The sequence below is a fragment of the Rhyacophila brunnea genome, unplaced genomic scaffold (assembly GCF_057557595.1).
Source record: "Rhyacophila brunnea isolate RB1 unplaced genomic scaffold, BYU_Rbru_1.0 scaffold_6, whole genome shotgun sequence".
Lineage (NCBI taxonomy): Eukaryota > Metazoa > Arthropoda > Insecta > Trichoptera > Rhyacophilidae > Rhyacophila > Rhyacophila brunnea.
The window spans coordinates 20,632,120-20,648,042 of NW_028233276.1; positions in this window are offsets into that span (position 1 = coordinate 20,632,120).

Consider the following 15,923-nt stretch of genomic DNA (forward strand, 5'->3'; position numbering starts at 1 on the left):
ACTTGGACGTGCAGATCGAGGGGTAGCACCCCCGCGAGTACGGCAAGCGCGTCAGTAGAAGTTGTGCGGTAGGCTTTGGTAAGCGAGATTAGCGCAAATCGCTGCCCGCTTAATAGTGCGCGTCTCACGAGAGTTAAGGAGTTTACTCGGGAATGCCAAATGCTGGAGGCGTAACCGGCAATTCCCATGAAAAATTGCGCCGTGTGCAACCTTAAGGGCTCTAGGCTTATGTCCCCAATTGCTGCCGCCATTCGGGCCATTCTCTGATAGGCCGAATTGGCCTTAGAGACGGCCGTCTTGGCGTGGTGAACGAAAGACAGCTTGTCATCAAGAATTACTCCCAGATACGTAACCCTTTCGGAGAAACGCACTGAGGTCTGGCCAAAACGAACCGTGGGCGGCCGTCGAGTTATGTTGACCCGAGAACTACCCCTGAGGAGGACAGCTTCCGTCTTGCTCGGGGCAAAGGTCAGCTTGTTCAGCAACCCCCAATTAAGGATTCTGCCCAAGGCGTCCGTGGCTGCACGCTCAAGTGCCGGTCGGCTCGTCGCCCCAACAAGCAGGAGCAAGTCGTCGGCGTACGCAACGAGCGTGCAGCCCGAAGGCAGTGGCAGGGACAGAACGTCGTCAAACAGAATGTTCCACAGAAGGGGTCCCAGGACGGAGCCCTGGGGACACCCCATGGTGGTCCTCCTGTGAATCAGGCTGGGGCCGGAGTCGTAGGTTATCTCCCTATTGCTGAAGTAGCTTTGAACTAAGGCAAAGAGGTCCCCGGGGATCTGTTTCAGCCTAAGCTTTGCCAGAACCAAGGGCCACCACGCAGTATCAAACGTGCCCGCGATGTCGAGAAAAATCCCGGCAACGAGGTCTTTGCCAGAGCTCTCCACAGAATCGATCACAAAGCGATCCCTAATGGAACTGTCAAAAAATTCTTGGTGTCCACCCGAATTCCGGAGTGGTGTAGGTCATGGCTGGGGAGGGCTGACAGGGCTCTAGCCTGGGGGCGCGGACTGTAGGGGGCCCGGCGTGTCGGGTTGACCAGATAAGTGAGATAAACACACATCATAAATTAGCTTTAATAGTAAAAAAAGTCGCCTGCGGCGCTATTATACTTCATGGCCATAAACATTTTCAATTATATAATTGTGCAATATATTTTTTGATTATTATGTGTCGATACTCAACAGCTCCATTATTAAAGTGGATGTATTGAAAATCGCCAATAATTCTTATGTATAAGTACCCTTAATTTGAACTAAAACACAATTTGAAAAACGTTAATGTAGTGTTTCACACTGCCTTTAATCTTAGCGGTAGGTAGGGGGCCGCCAAATATCCTAGCATGAGGGCCCGTTTCAGGATGTGGGGACCATGGTGTAGGTACACCGAGTGCAATAGACAGCGAGAAATTAGGCTGTGAAGAAGAAAAAGAGCCTATGGGACTAATTTACGTTCTCCTCTTTGGGCCCCCCCCAATGATAAATCCTGGGTGCGCCACTGTCTATGTATATCAGCGATTTCCAAACTGGGAGGCGCGGAGTGTTGCTAAGGGAGGCGCGAAAAGTTTAACACAATTTACTTAATACCAGAATCCATATTTTCATACAGTGAAAGTGACGTGACAAATGTTTATTTGAATATGTAGATGTTGAATTTATTTAAAATTGAAGGAAAAATAAATGTAGCCACAGCAGTGGCGCACCCAGGATTTAATATTGGGGGGGGGGGCAAGGAGGAGAATGTAATTTAGTCCCATAGGCTTTTTTCTTCTTCACAGCCTAATTTCTCGTTGTCTATTGCACTCCGTGTACCTACACCATGGTCCCCACATCCTGAAACGGGCCCTCAGGCTAGGATATTTGGCGGCCCCCCTACCCACCGCTAAGATTAAAGGTAGTGTGAAACACTACATAAACGTTTTTCAAATTGTGTGTTAGTTCAAATTAAGGGTACTTATACATAAGAATTATTGGCGATTTTCAATACATCCACTTTAATAATGGAGCTGTCGAGTATCGACACATAATAATCAAAAAATATATTGCACAATTATATAATTGAAAATGTTTATGGCCATGAAGTATAATAGCGCCGCAGGCGACTTTTTTTACTATTAAAGCTAATTTATGATGTGTGTTTATCTCACTTATCTGGTCAACCCGACACGCCGGGCCCCCACAGCCCGGGCCCCCAGGCTAGAGCCCTGTCAGCTCTCCCCCAGCCATGACCTACACCACTCCGGAATTCGGGTGGACACCGAGAATTTTTTGACAGATCCATTAGGGATTGGGTTTCTAAATAAACCTGACATTAGTGTTTCGAAATTTTTGTGTGAGAAATTAAAATCTAAGAAATTGTTCTAAAAAGGGTGCTGGAGAATTACAAATCATTTTTTTGCCAGTGTTTTTATTTGTCTAAGCCCAAAGGTTTATTGGCTTTCAATTTCAATGGTTAAAATCATTCTGATAATTTTCATGTTTGGGGGGTGTCAGGGGCCCTTGTCCCCCCTGGGTACGCCACTGTAACCACCTCACTTCAGTGTGAAAAAGCAAACATTCGTACTTGGCTTCCATAGAAATGCAAAGTTTTTTTTAAAAATGCCTGTTTTTAAAGGTCTGGATTTGATGAAATTTACCATAATATTGGTCTAGTACAGGTTTTAGCACTGCGGTAATGTTTTCGAATTCCCTGTGTAAATAAAACAGTGCGTAGATATAATGTTAGGATTTCTTGTCTTTGCGAGGGTAACAAATCCTTTAAATGAGCCTAACATTGACGGAGCACCATCCATACAAATTCCTCCATGATATTTTAGATTTTAGACGCGTGCGATCGATTCGGCAACATCGAAATCACATTAGATCTTTCATCGGCTTTCATAATTTCACGAAGGACTTTTTCGGTTTTCGCTATTTCGCGGATTTTTCTGCTTTTATCATTATTTTCGCGGTGCACATGAAACAACCCAGCGGTGCACCGGTTAAGAACCACTGGTCTAGAGCCACAATATTTATGCTGAATTCCACCGAAAAAATGTTTTTTTTTTTAAATTTACACCACCACCGACTGTGGTGGGCATGGCCCCCACATCATGAATGTTTGGCGGGCCCCCTTACTTATCACCAGGGTTAAGGGGAATGTGATGTTCTACAGTAGTGTTCCCAAATGGTATTCCGTGGATTTATCTATATTGTTAAATCATTCCCTTGAATTCTTGATTTGTCGGACCTCATATCATATTATCGATCGTTATCATACTATGAACCACTGGTCGCGACCCCCTCTTGTGGTAGCCAAGTTGCATTCGACCCTTCGATATTGGATAAATAACCATTTTTATTTTTCTAGAAACACTAAAAATAATTGAAATATAAAATGATACACGTGAATTATTATCATGTAGTTACGTATATCATATTTTCATCATACTTCATATTTTTTATGTTAATTTTGATGAAGTAGTATCTATAGCGCCACATGCGATTTTTTTTATAATATAACAAATTTCTGGTGTGTGTTTATCTCACAATTAGACGAGCCGCCACGCCGGGCCCTCTTAAGCCCGGGCCCCCAGGCTGTAGCCCTGTCAGCCCATGGTGGTGGGTGTAGTCGTACTTTTCGCCGAATTTTTAACGTCGATTTTGGGTTTTTTAATAGTGAAGTTCCAAAATATTAATTGAAAATGGAAAAAAAAGTATTATTGCATTTAACTTATAGGTACACAAACCTACCCAACAGAACACAGCCAAATTTCTCGTTTATCGGACTTTTGTCTATTGCACTCGGTGTATACCACTCCGGAATTCGGGTGGACACCAAGAATTTTTTGACATTTCCATTAGAGATTGAGTTTCTAAAACAACCCGACATTAGTGTTTCGAAATTTTTGTGTTAGAAATTAAAATCTAAAATTTTTTTCTAGAGGGTGCTGTAGAATTTCAAATCATTTTTTTGCCGTGTTTTTATTTGTCTAATCTATTGGCTTTCAATTTCAATGTTTTTGGAGGGGGCCAAGGCCCCTTGCTCCCCCCCCTGGGTGCGCCACTGAGCCACAGGTTTGCAGTTTGTAAATGCATAGTTTATAAAACGGCCGCTAGTTATAAACTATACAAAAAACAGTCCTATAACAAGTTGTTTGCAAACCTGTCTGAAAATATGGAGACAAATTTTATAATACCTCACTTCTTCACTATTGTGAAGCGCGCTGGGTATCTCGTGAAAAAATTAAGTCTGAATAAAAGGGTCAAATCATAATGTTGAAATTTGACGCAAGTTTGTTTAGGAACGATAACTTTGTTGTTAAACTTGTCTATTTGGTTGAAATGAGTGAATAAATCAGACAAAGTGAAGGCATTCATAAAAATTTGGAGCTTTGGAAATCAAAATTACAAAAAAAATTTCGCCGTTTATCCACATTTAAAGTATTTCTACGCCAGATACATATTGAAGCAAACAAAAATCTATTTACTGAGTTCTTGGTTAGTTTGATAATGCACTTTTAACATCTGGCGCTGTTCTGTTTCAGGGTTATTAAATATTTTAAATATGTGGTTGAAAAATCCTGATATCGTGGCCCGATTCAGGATGTGGAGCCCATGATAGAATCAGTTTGTCAATGAACAATGATAAATTTGTATTGACTACTATTGAAATTGATTATGCTAATAAACAAGCACATTCATCGCATGAAAAACAAATTAATTTAAAAATGAATATATAAGTACTTAGTAAAACCTTGTTTTTTTTTTCATTTTTGTATTAGTACATTGTTGACTATTTAAAAAGGTGTCTGTATTATTTAATAAAATAAAGGGGGGATGGGAGGCGCCAAGATTAGTTTTTTTAAAGTAACATAAAGTTTGGAAACCATTGATGTATAGTGTGGTAAAAACTGCTTGTATAGTGGAACAACTGAACCTTGAAATTGCGCAGATTGCGATTTCTTCTACTGCGCACGAATCACATTTATTGTTACCGTTATTATGTCCGACTGCTCTTACATGAAGCATTTTGCATCGTATGATTTCACGCTTGTGTGGTATGTTTATAATAAAATTATGGAAAAACTTTTGATTTTAAAACAACTTTGATACTTTTTGAGATAAAAGCAGTCTACCTAAAAATAATGCAAACGATAATTATTTATTCACGTTGTTTTTTCTAAAAATACTTATCATTTCAATGGTAAAAATAATGCCCTTTCCATTGTGTCTCACACGATAAGCTATTGATAAAACATACATATCGAAGGAAGTGAGACAAAAACTTTTCATGAATCTTTGTCGAAACGTGAATTTTTGATTAATCTCATTGAAATTTTAGTCTATTGATTTACTTTACATACAATATTATTGTTATCAATTATTTATAGATTCTCAAAGTATAGATTAAAAATTCAATTTCGATTATGAAATTTATGTCAAGTGTGTCTCAAGATATCAAATTATTTATGCTCCCAACCGAATACAATCAGAACCATATTAAAAATACTTTGTAAACTTTCATATTGCATGACTATTATGCTCTGCATCTTGGAACCAACATCCCCACGAGAGGGATCTGTGGCATGCTTGGGTATAAATTAATATAAGTACTTATATAAGTTTAAATCCAGGAGAAGATTTATGACAACGCCCGTACCATTAACAACTGTCTCATCCGAATGGGACCGACTGTCAGTATATCAAGCGAATTTAACCTCCGAGGGTCTCACATAATGAATAAAGCCAGCAGGTCAACTCCCGCCTGGATCCACTCCTAAGTACCGAACATAGAACACCCTTAAATAGACTGATGTGATTACCCATAATAATAATATGGTGTAATTTAAACGAGACCCTACAAGTTGAAGAAAAATGTGTTGCCTTTGCTAAATTTTGTAGCTATTGTAGACCCGAGTCTATCTTCATATCAGTCTGATTGGTAAAAATGGATAAAAAAGATTTTCCACATAAAGAAAGGAAATAACATCATAATGTACTGTTTACCAAAAAGCTTCGTTGAGGATTGGAAATATCCACAGTTTATGTTAGTCGCCAATAAATTATATTGTGTTTGACCAAGCTTTGACTGTATTCTACAAACGTTTGTGAAGCTAAAAAAAGTGTTGAAAATACACGATTTTTTGTTTTTAAAATTACAGTATAGCTGGAATACCTTCCGTTTTGTATACAATCGGAAAAAAGCGGTTTTTTTTAAATATGTAAATACTTACTTTCAAAATATCTTCATACAATATGACAACCTACCTATTTAGATTTTTAATGTGTATGAAAATCATTTCTCATAGTTAGTAATAAATGCCTCACGTCGTGTGGATGCGGTTTTTCCTCTATTTTGTATATCCAATAAAATAACATTAACCGGCTGTCTCAGAACAGAATCTTATTACCTGTCAGACGTACTTACCACAATTTGTATTTTTAAGATAAATTTAATATAATGAATGATACAATACATCTACATATTATAATACTTATTGTAATATTGAATAATATATGGGACTAAGGCAAAATAGTGTACATACAAATATTATCTACATTCTACAAGAAAATAAATGCACCGAATTAATTGAAGATGCGCAAATGATTACAGATTAGAGAAAAATAATGGGAAAAACTTATGCAACATTTGAGCTAAATTCATAGGCGGATTCAAAAGGGGGCTAATTAGGAAACTTGAAAGATTTTTTTTCTATGTAGGTGTATAATAATAATAATATGTTACAAAATTAATGTTTCATATTTCTTGTCATTATTACTAAGCCCGATATGCATAAAATGCCGAGTTACGTTAAATCGAAATAACGGGAATATAACATGCGTAGACCAAAATACTATGACAAGCTCACTATGAAACATAGCGTTCCGCCATCGTTTGAAGCTGTCCGCCGACACAAAGCGCCAGACGTGGCGTTTGATTCGTCGCACGCCTCGAAATGTGTGCTGCGTCCATATAACGCGTTTCATTTGGCTGTGAACAAGTTAGGTGGTTTGTGAATGGGCATAAAAAACAAGCGCGGGTGCGAGAATAAAGACTGAACACTCAAAAGGGACACGGCTCCGTTGAAATTTAATTTCTCGCAATATGCTTTCAAGATATTATAATATATTCTCGGCATTGCACAACCTAGATGACGTAATTTATTTTTAAATGGCCATAAAACTATCGTTTCGACTTCGAAGCGGTTGTAATTCTTTTTGGAATGGCTATAAAAACGTTGCGTTGTCGAGAGTTTGGCGAAGGCTTGCGCTTGTCGCGTGACAGTTGACACGTCGCGAGTGCATGTTGACGGCTTAATGAGGTCACATGTACCTAGAATGCGCGGGAGTAAAACCGCGCCATCTGGACAAGGCCTTTTTCATTGTGATATGGGAGGTAGCTGGCGAGTTACGCCTGCGCGGGACATAGAGGGAAATCTAGCGGCTTGTGGTTATGTTGGCGGACAGCTTTAATGCCATTTTTTAAAGTTCTGATTTCCTGGTAATTCTTAAAATATTTTATAATTGTCATACAATGGTATAAGTGTGCGAACGGCACAATAGCAACGGAATACATAATACTAATTAATATAAATTAATAATTAGGTGATATTATAAATTTTAAATAATTTAATCGTTGATTTATCAGTGGTTAATTATCAGTATTCGAGCTCAAAACCCACGACAAGTGGACACGTCATTGCGGTTACAGATATAATTAATTAGGTATAGTATTTATATGGGGGGGGGGGGAAATAATTTGTTGAAATCATTTTTTGTACAATAATATGTATACCTACTTAATATTATATGGATTGGATTTTGCACAGGGGCGGCCGAATTTTTTGGGGTGTGCCCTATGTAAAAATAAGCAGTTGATTTTTTAGTAAGTATCGCTTCAATTATACAATTATGTAGTTATTAGAATTATCAGATCAATTAATCATAATGTTGTAAATGATTAAAAATATTTCAAACGTTATTCATCATAAATAATTATCATTTAAGTACCTGTCTAAGATATTGAAGTGAGTCATTAGGGACTCATTAAAAAGTAAACAAATGATTACATTTATTGAGTTTGAGATTACTACCATTAGTTTAGATTAGATTAGCACAACAAACGCTACTTCAGTATTGTGGGTCTATTCTATGCTTATCGACCGCTAAAGTGATAAAATGATAAATATTATCAAACTTAGGGTAGGTTTGTATCAAAATATTAGCACTTATTGTAACAATTACACGAAGTTGGTTTTTGTTGTTGCAATAAGTGCTATATTTTAACAGCACCTATCTTGCTGCTGTTAAAATATCGCACTTATTGCAACAATAAAAACCAGCTTCGTGTAATTGTTACAATAAGTGCTAATATTTTGATACAAACCTACCCTAAGTTTGATACTATTTATCAATTTAGTGTTCGATAAGTATAGAATAGACCCATTGGTTTGCGTTATAGACCATTGTTGTCATCATTTGTCACATGAATACCGATGGCAAAACTAAAAGCCCGCATATGTCACAATCAAGGCCTCCACATCCTGAAGTGGGCCCCCAGACCAGGATCTTTGAATGCCCCCCCCCCTCCCTATCTATTGCAGGGTTAAAGGCGGTGTGATGCTCTTCAGAAGCGTTTTCCAAGATATGTTCCAGGTAAAATTAAGGGTATTCAGTGTATTTTTATCGATTTTTTGTATTCTTGAATACACCCAAATAAATTATTATAGAGTTATCGAATATCGACAAACAATATTTTTTTTAAATATTAATATTTTTTAAGTAAAATAGCGCCGAATGCGACTTTTTTACCATAAGAGCAAATTTGTGATATGTGTTTATCTAGAGGTGGACGCGCCACACAGGGTCCCCAGGCTAGAGCCATGTTATGGTGAAATTACACACAATGGCGATCTGGCACATACCTATATGCTAAGAGCGTTTTAGTGTTTATGATCATATCTATGTCCCGACATATTATATGATAGCTATGACATCGTATTTACACTCTTTGACACAGGACGCCAACATTAGAAACGGATTTTTCGTCACTGTATGTAATTTCACCATTAGCCCCCCTTGTGGGTGCCATGGTCACAATACACATACGTGAATTGTTCCCACCAATGTAGGAATTTGCGAAATATCCGTGCTCTGGTCGTGAAATTATTCACCGTCCTTTGACTCGTCAACATATTCTACCGACAACCAGCGGGACAATGACAAGTAGTCAATATGTAGATACGAGTACCGTCCCAGAATATGTTAAGTATTTAATACTCACATCTACTCCTTGATTGTCATTTTTTTAGGAAGGAGCGGTACAACCTGAACTATTACAGATGGCAGACGCGCACATCGGACGCGGACAGAAGGCTAGGTACCATGGCAAATTAGGCCGGAAGAGATGTCCTTTTTAATGTAATATTCTGTATTGATGTACCTAATAAAAATATTCAAAATAATAAACAGTGAGATGTAACAATGATTCATGCCTCCCTCCAGTGACGTCCCTAGACAAAATGCCGCCCCATTTTTTATTCAGTATTTTTTATCATCCGTGCACGTGTCACCCAGGACGTCGAAGGGCAACGGAAATAAACTAGACATCGCGAACCCGACAAAAATGTACAGTCCTGTTAAATCGTGTATGTTAATTATTACATTTTGTTTCCAGTCAGTGAGCTAATTTTTTTAATGAAAAGATATTTTCGTTATTACTAAGTTAAGGTAGCTATTTCTATATAGGTATATACTATATACACAATGATTGTCCTCGATTTGTCGCCCTTCGAGTAACTGTCGCCCCCAAGCGACGCTCAATCTGCCTACCCCCATGGGACGTCACTGCATGCCTTTCAGATCTAGTGATTGCAGTCATTATAAATTAGGATAATTATATGCTCAGAAGACCAGTCCTATGCGACATTTCTTTTTCCACGGGAAAAACGCGGATATAAATCGCAGTTCTCAGTTCCCAATGAATACGACGAAATATTCATCAGAACTACCACTGCCTTGCACTACAAAGAATTTTCCAGGGCTTTTGCAAGGTGGTTTCATATGCCAATGCGGGTAGACGAATTGTTTTCAATAAGGCATTTTCTCAGCCGATAATTTACTTTGACTTAGACATCGAGTAGAGTAGTTTGCGTGCAAAAGTCCTTAAAGAAACCTCGTTAGTAAATGCGAGGTATCCATAATGGCATCTAGAAAATAAAGTACACACACCAATCTTGGAATTATAAGAGTAAATAGAGTTAATCCATTACCGGTTAATGGAATAAAGTGAATAAGGGGTTCATCTGATCTGCCAGACAAATTTATTTAAGTAGATAATATAGTCTTTCAGAAAATATTAAGTCGTATAGATCAGTGTTTTTCAACCGGTGGTCCGCAAGAATTTATTGCAGGACCGCGAAAGGTTTCACCATGCTTTCAATCGACCATACTGCTACACGATTCAGGGAATTCTCATTAGATGAAATGCTGGCCGCTGAATCAGCGTTGCCATGTCTACTGAAAATTCAGTAGATCTACTGATATTTTTGCCAATAAACTGAAATCTACCGATAGGTACATGAAATGGATGCGTTCAAAAAGAAGCTGTCTCTTTGTGATAGTCGCGCACACGACGCAGATATAGAAATATTTGCACTTTTGGAAGAATTTTCGAATGCTGCTAATATCCACCAGAAAGTCAAATTATTCAACATCATAAACCAACATTTAAAAGCGTCAGCTGAAAACTTTAATAATAAATATATCCCTAAAAATGAAGATCCACATAATAAGTGTAACCTCTGGTTTAATCACTTTTTGGAAGATACTAAATCATGCGCACTTGATCCTCGTGAGAAAGAAAAGGTGATCGAGCTATCTTCTGATGTTACTCTGGTGTCCCAGACTCCAGACATAAAATGCAATCATAACATCCATCGATAAAGAATATCCATCTCTGAGCTATAAAGATATCAGATTATTGGTGGTTTTTTCGACTTCCTATTTGTGTGAAAAGACTTTTTCATATAAATGTCAGTAATAAAAACCAAACATAGAAATCTTTCGTCTCTCAGAAACAATGCTGCAACCACATAAATATCGAATTTGCATACAAAGAAGCAGCAGCAAATGTCGCACTAACCAAAATTTGTAATTTTATAATATAAGCTTTAATAAATAAAATTTTATATTGATTTTTATTTCTGGCTGATCCGGTCCGCGAAATATTTATCTTATGTTCGCCGGGTCGCGGGTGTTAAAAGGTTGGAGAACACTGATACAGATCAGTTTGCAAAGGTATTGTGATTAAACAAAATAGCGGTGAATATTTGAATTAGATATTGCTGTAATTACTACAAGTAACAAATATTTACTAAGCGCGACAATGTTAATCGCATTCGAAATGTTTTATATTTTAATAGGTACCCAATGACTTTTTAAACTAATATTCAAGTGGCATATTATAATAATATTAATTTATCACAAAAATTAAGACTACGGAAAATTAGTTGTTCGGCAGAATTTGAAGTGCCGTTACCGTTGACCACTGACGAAGGTTCGAATCCTACTTTTTTCTAGGATGTTTTGAATAAGTATGCATTTTTTTGAGGATTTTCAAAATTATTTATTTTTAACATAGGGGGAGGATAAAGTAATAATAAATGTGTAATCATGCGAAAAAGCATCAAGATAATCGTTATTGTTTTCGATGTTGGGCACGAGCCAAGACAAACTGACAGATAAATCGACGACACGACACCCCAAATAAAGGGGTGCGCGATAAAGGAAAGGAAATGGCGTCGTGTGCAACCACTGCGACACAGATTAGTTTGAATGGACACGTGTTAAAGGACTTCACGTGTGATTCACTTATCGCCCGCTCGTGAAATATTGTGGTGCGGGTGGTCTACAGCGATTCCAACCCCAATAAATTATTGTTGCTACTTCTATCCAACTACCCCTATTCCAGTGATGTTACTAATAGGCGCAGACGATACAAAATCTAAATATAATTAAAGTGACACGTTTTGTAGAATAGGTCAAAGACATCTGACGAAATAACTACAATCACCGTTATTGCAATCTAGATTGAGGTAATTTTTTGCTACAGCCCTGTATGTTTACACTCGTAGAAACGCGTTAGCATCAGCGCTCGAAATGTAAAAGTTTACGAACCGGAGCGTTCGACAGTTTTCTAAAGATATTTACATAGTTATCAAATTTTATGTGTATTTCATAAAAATATGAGTGTTAGATTTTCTATTATATGGCATATCTAGCTTAGACGGTCAAATTATTTTTTCCACGAGACGGAGCGATAACTTTACGAATTTCACGAACAGGAACGGCGCTCCGGTCCATTTCGAGCCCTGGTTAGCATAATAAAATAAGAATGCTACTTATAAAAACTTCATCGCAGATTTACGATAATTATTTCAATGCAGATAGACTTAATTTTTCAAGCACATTTATCAGTAGGTATGTATCAGATTAAAAACGAAGGAAATTTGAGAAATATAGGAAAGGCTCGATCCAAAACACACCCACTTTACAGGTGCTTTTGAAGCAGGTTTCTGCGCCTGTGAGACAAGCTGTCTGCTTACTTACACCAATATTCATAGGTCGTCGGCTGTTTAATTATTCGATACAATTGCTTTTAAATTCAACGTTTTTAAAGTAATTTTTGTCATAGCTGCATTTTTAAGACCGAGACACACGGCAATTAAAATCGATGCAGACGACGACGCGTCAACGTAGGTCTTACTTGATTCCAAATGTATTCCAATTGGTTATACTGGCGTTCAGCGCTGTACGTCTTGGTCTTTATAATAAGGTATCATTAGAAAATATTTATTTTTAAGAAAAACAAACCGGCCTTATATAATATTATCTACTTATTGGTCTAAAAAAATATATTATATATTGTTAATGTAATTTAGTCATAATTATAATATTATAATTCTTCGCATCAAGATTTGACCATAATAATGGCTTGTACAGACTGACAAAGCAGTTGCCAACTTCAACAACAATCAGCTTAATTTTAATCGTTTCGTAGATAGCTAAGCGGGCGACCCATGTTGCCGATTCTTGTGTCAGGCCACTTCTTTCAGTTTAAAAACGGTAATAATATTTAATATTATATTATCAATATTATTAATATTATCAGTGTCACTAGTTACGCCATTGCAGTCCCGCTGCATATTATGTAGGGGGGCAACCGATGACTCAATAGTATAATGATACATCACAAGTATCATTTATCTTCGGAATCCGTGGAAGTGAGAGTTGAAACTAGAAAAGGGGAGTAAACTAGGTACATATTATTATTATGAAAAAAAAACACTGACTCAACGATTATAAAAAGAGACTAAATACTCATTTTAATGCTCAAGTATGTAGTGCTTATTACTAATCGGAAATCTTAACAATTTATTGTATGACTGTCACTGTACGTAAAGGGTAGTTAATATTAATTAAAAAATGTTGATTCAACAAGTAATTAAAATTGTTTAAGGTTCGATGTTTGGCTTTAGGTGAGATGGCTGAGCGATGGAGGGGTGAAGAACTGAAGTCTGAGGATGATGCAGATCATGGCCCCCACAAGGGGGGGGGGGCTGATAGGGCTCTAGCCTAGGGGCCCGGGCTCAGGAAGGGCCAGGCGTGACGACTCGACCAGATAAGTGAGATAAACATAGATCACGAATTTGATATAAGTATCTAATAGTAAAAAAAGTCTAAAAGCTATTTTACTTCAATAATATTAATAATTAAAAATATTTAGTTGAACGATGCAATTTTTAACTGTGTGTCGATACTCGACAACTCCATAACTAATTCAAATGGTTGTTGGTACATACTTACATATTAAAAATACAAAAAATCGTTAAAAATACACCTTAATTTTACCGCGTACACCATTTGGAAAACGCTACTGCAGTGCGTCACATTGCCTTTGCCCTTAGTGATAGGTAGGGAGGCCCGCTTCAGGATGTGGGGGCCATGCTGCAGATTGCGTATTTCTTTGCGCGTTTCACAGAAGTACAGTGATACAATGGTGCAATATAACAGAAAGGTAGGTATTATTGTCCGAGGCACTAAGTTCTCTAGCAAGATATAATGTGGAAGTGAGTTTACGAAAGATCGAGTGAGTTATTTGGAGTGAGTGTTACGAGTGAGACAATTGTTCGATCGTTCTAACCTTTTTATTTCACGCAACGCGGTTAAAATAAATGCTTACACAAGTATTCCAGGCTTTTGGTGAGAAAGACGTAATAATAATATTTATTATGATAAACAATGATATATAATGTTACTGAGGTGAAAAAGTGCTTACTTGCAAGAAGTAATTTGACTGTCTGCATTTTGTATGCAAACGAATAATAATGTTATGAACTACGTATTTTTTGCCTTTCTCACCGATCCAGCGTCATTAAAAACTGCTGACAGCCTGTGATTCATTAACAATTAAATAAATGATATTAACTAAGGGACTTGGATCACACGGATCACAGGTATTTTTTGGATCCTCAATAATTTTGCAATGCGTTCGCAACGAACACAGTACAAATTGATAAAGCAGAAATGCGCAAGCCAGTCGCCATGGACCAAGGCTCTGAAGCCAGATTCGGATTATTATTTAATGACGGTCAGATCATGAAACGCAAGAAACACAAAACGCGCCGAGTTTCCTCAAATATTATCAACATTGAATGCGCGTTCCGTTTACGTGACAAACTTTCATGCATACTATGCATACAAATATAAAGATTCGCCCAGAAGGCAACCCACTTCCCTTATTTTTGTGTTTCTTGACATAATACTATGAGAAAAGACACTATCTCATTTAAAATATTATGCCAATCACGACACACTCATAACGGATATTATAGGAAACATGGTTCAACGACTCCATCTTGTCAAACAAGGGAGCGTGCATCTTGATAATTGACCAAACCCACCCAGTAGGTACTAACAACATACCTGTCTTTCTACTTTCTAGAGGTGGTAAGTTTTTTTAATATCTGGGATGTCTGTGATCTCGTATCGACTATGATGGAACATACGAAGGATGAGGAAGAAGAAGACGAATGCAATGTATCAGCTGGAAAACCAACGGAATTTTGACTGAAATCCATCTCTAAAAAAATATTCCAGCCGTAGTGGGACCTCATACACTAAAATAAATACAATTACTCATAATTAGGGCCCGGATTTGTATGCACAAAAAAACATGAATATATGCATGCACATAATATGCGCTTAACATCATTAAAATATGCACTTAAAAATTGTCAGTTTTTTATGGAAAAAATTCTAGATATCCTCTATACCCAATATTACTGATAAAATCGAATACTTAACAAATTAATAATTTTATAAATAATATATAATAACAAAAAAAAACACAAATAATCAATATAAAGTTACATACAATTTTATTTTCAAAATAGTTTTTTTTTACAAGTCAAATTTAAAGGAAATGCAATATAAACTAAATACAATTTAAAAAAACAGAAACGACACACTTCACTAATTGTTAAATACTATTTATTGCTGTTTTTGTCCAAAACAATAAGTTATAATAATTTTTTCAATGTGTTCTGGTGTAAAACTTTTCCCCATATCTGTCAGTATTTGTTTATATGCAGAAAATGACCTCTCAACATCCACAGAGGTGATTGGGCAAAACTTAAATAAAGGTGCGTGTGTTGACTTGACGTTTTCTGGTAAATCCAGGCTTTTTCCATTAATATAAGCATCAATTTTGTATAGATTCTCTAAATCAGGATTTTTCGATAAAATATTTGCGAATATTTCGTTTATGTCTCCCATCTCACTTGGGATAAAAGACAATCGTCTTTTAACATCTTCCACCATTTCCAGTGACTCTGTTAAACAAAGTCCTCGTGTCTCCAGGTTTGTGATTGCTTCAGGTAA